Genomic DNA, 3,831 nt, shown 5'->3' on the forward strand with positions numbered 1-3,831 from the left:
ACGGCACAGATGACAGTGGGACGTGGGAAGGGATGTTTGCATAGAGCTGATTTTATAAATGGTTCAGTAGAGAAATTTAATAAAACCAGATGTCAATACATCAATGTTTTCATAATCTCCCCTATGTTTTAGAAAGATCTTTTAGAAACAAAAATTTGTAGTAAAAAATTATCTAAAAATAAAACTCGATACTTTTTATTTTAAAATAGCATGTATAGAGTGATTCTCTTACCTCAAATTAATTTTCACAATCTATCCATCTGTATATAGGCATTAGGAGTATGGCTAAGTGACAGTCACCCAGAGTCCATGAGAACTACTTCTGGCTGGTGGGATTTTAAGTGTGTGTACATGTTTACTTTCTTATTTGTATACTTATATATTGTTAGACATTTTATAACAAGTCTCTATCATTTCACAAAAATAGTAAAGTTATTCCTTAAAACCCAAACTTGAAAATATGCAAATAAAGATCTAAATCTATTCATTCAATAATTTACTAACAAGGTATTAAAGTAATCAGGGAAGAGCTTAGAAATGTATATACACCAAATAAATAGCAGGTACTAGACAGCAAAGAGAACAAGTAAAAACTTCTGGGATCATATAAACTAAAAGGTAGAACTAAAAAAGACAAAATGAGGGAGAAAAAAAAAACACAATGAGAGGGAATACAAGGAAGTAATACAACAGGAGAACAGTTAAAGAACAGATAAAAGAAAGCCAAACAAACTAAAACTTATATGGATTCACAAATTCTGGTTTTGACTCTGACATACAAAGAGCTTGCAGCCATCGCTCCCATCCTCACAATAAGAATAGAAAGCTGAACAAGGGCCGCCCGAGTAGCTCAGTTGGTTAAGAGCTTGCTCAAGAGTGTGAGCTCTGAGCAACAGTGGTTCGAGTCCCAGCCTGAGCTGAGCTGCCGCTGAGCTGCCAACAGGTGGCAGGATGACTCAGCTAAAAAAAAAAAAAAGAATAAAGCTGAACAAACTGAAAATCAACAGCTCTTCTTAGAATGAACAGAGGATTGAGGTCACAGGGCAAACCACCACCAGAAAACTGGGGAGAGAAGTGAGCACAGTTAGCATATGGGGCATGAAAGCGCCCTCTGGAGCCAACAGCAGGTGGGCACACTTCAACAGTAGCTGACATTAGCTGGAGGCTGAATGCAGACTAGCTTAAGAGTTAAAAATCGCTGGCGGGGGGCTTACGGGGCCCCCCCCACTTTCATGAGCTTTACCCCCAGGAGCCTGACCAGGTTCTGACAGTGAATGTTGCAGAAAAATCCCCTAGTCACTCCCACAAATATACTGAGTCTGGCTAATAGGTGCACCTAGATCATATGCTCGCGTCAATCAGGTCACTGTGGCCAGGGAACTGTCATTTTGTGAGTAGCGTAGGCTGGTCACACGTTTCATCCCAGGACTGGAAAATCCCCGCGGCTACTAGTGGAGCAGGACTAATGGGGGCTGAGAACAGAAGTAACAATGTCCCTTTAACATATAAGAAACCACAGTTTAGGAAAATAGAGTAATTTGCCAATACTCAGACACATGGAAAATAAGTCTAGGTTTTAACTCAGGTCTACCTGGATCCAAAACTCTCCCACTCTCACCCTGTGCTGTACTAACACTCACATCACAGAATGAAAAAGCTCAGGGCTGCAAAGAGACTCTTACCTGTTTCTAAACCCATCACCAACTGGAACATAAATCAAGGTTACAATATTTGTTGGAAAAGTTTGAACTTTTGTGTGAAAGATTACTAACTTAAAATTAACTTCATTATGAATTTAATTTGGCTTATAAAAAAAATTAGCTTGTGGGCCGGCCGAGTGGCGCGATGGTTAAGAACTGGCTTGGGACGCCAGAGGGCCCCGGTTCAGATCCCACATATGAGGGCCAGTGACACTGCCCTCCACAGCTAAGATGCTGAACAACAGCTCAACCTGGAGCTGGGCTCCTGTAAGTCACCGGCAATGGTGACGGCGTAGGCTGCAGTGGGTTGCCTTGGGCTACCGTATGTAGCCAGCAGCCAGCGTGAGCGGCCAGCAGCCGCAGTGAGCAGCCGTCCAGAAGCCGGCGACTGATCTGCCTCGCCCGGGAAGAGCACATTGATGGTGCCAACTTGGGCCAGTGAAGCAACGTCCTCCACAACTAGACTGAAGAACAAAAGGACAGCAACTTGTCTGTTCCCCTTCCCCCAATTCCCCAGCACTGTTCCCATCCCCCCAATTCCCCAATAAAAATCTTTTAAAAAAAAATTAGCTTTTTTTTAGTCTCTTTTTACAAACTTCCAAACAGGAGTGACCAGATTAGAAAATTTAATACCACTAAGAAAAAACTTTCTTAAGTTGAGCTTCAAATTATCTTGTTTCTTGGATATAATAATATCAGTTATTCTAAATTTATGTCAAACATTTTAACTTTTATGTCTTTTACAATCAATGATCAATTTCCACTCAACTTGGTGACTTCTTTAGACCTCACTTTCAGGAAAGTTAAAAAAGGGGGACTACTCATATTTTGTATGTTTTCTTTGTATTTTAAGCTGAATTTTATTTCAATAAAAGTACAAATATAAGCTTAAATAGTACAATTGAGTCATTGTCATTATTTTTTTCTATTGATTTCTGCTTCTGGCCACAATGGAGTATTAGGGATAAGATTTAAGCCCTTACTTCAAACAACTAAAAAATTAGACAAAATATGTGAAACAGTGGTTTTCAGACACTAGACAACAGGCAGTGCAGGACTGTCATCCTTAAGAGAAGGGACATGAAGTAAGCCAGGGGCATTTCCAGGCCACAACCAAAACTGGGGCCAACAGTCTAACTGATGTGAGGGTACAGAGTTACAAATTCTAGGAGCTACACCAGAATACCAGAGAGAAAAACCCTCAGACAAAGATAGCTACAGAGACTTGGAGCGGCTCTGCTAGCCTTCCCCTGAGTTCTGATTGGTACGTGCACGTGAGGACACCCCCCACACTCCCCACTCACAGGAGGAGGCAGAACTACTCTCAGAGCCCACAAAGGCTGGGAAAATTCCCGTTTCCCAACAGGGTGTGCAGGGTCCCAACACATGGGACATCTGGTAAAGCGCTCAGAGGCTTTTGCTCAGGTAGTAGGAACAAAGTGCGCGTGGGCTAAAGGCAACAACCTGTTTCCAAGTGACTTACATGTGTCACACACAAAGCTCAAAATCACTTACTTCAAGGAACACGAAAAGCCCAGCACCCCACAATGTAAAATTCAGTGTATGGCATCCTATCAAAACTGACCAGGCACACAAAGAAGCAGGGAAGTACAACCCATAATGAGAAGAAAAAGGGATCCACGGAATAGACCCAGAAGCTACATAGATGCTTACAATTATTACACAAGTATATAAAGATGCTAATATAAGCATTTTCCACATTTTCAAGTAGCTGGAGGAGAGTGCAAGCACGTTAGGAGACATACAGAAGACATGAAAGCGACCCATTCTGAACTTCTAGAGATAAAAAGCACACCTGAGATGAAAGTTAAATGAGATGGCATTAAATACTGCAAAAGAAAAGATTTAGCAAACTTGAAGACATAGCAATAGAAATTGTCCAAATTGAGAAAAAAAAATTTAAAAATGAACAGAGCATCAGTGAGCTTATATATACATATATGCTCCTTGACCTACAACGGGGTTACGTTCTGATAGAACCATCATAAATTGAAAATATCCTAAGCTGTCCACCATCACAGAGTATCTTACTGCACATAGCCTAGGAAAAGTTCCAAATTCAAAATCAGAAGAATGGCTTCCGCCAAATGCACATCACTTTTGTACCATT

This window comes from Hipposideros armiger, unplaced genomic scaffold (assembly GCF_001890085.2).
Source record: "Hipposideros armiger isolate ML-2016 unplaced genomic scaffold, ASM189008v1 scaffold_295, whole genome shotgun sequence".
In the NCBI taxonomy this organism is placed as follows: Eukaryota; Metazoa; Chordata; class Mammalia; order Chiroptera; family Hipposideridae; genus Hipposideros; species Hipposideros armiger.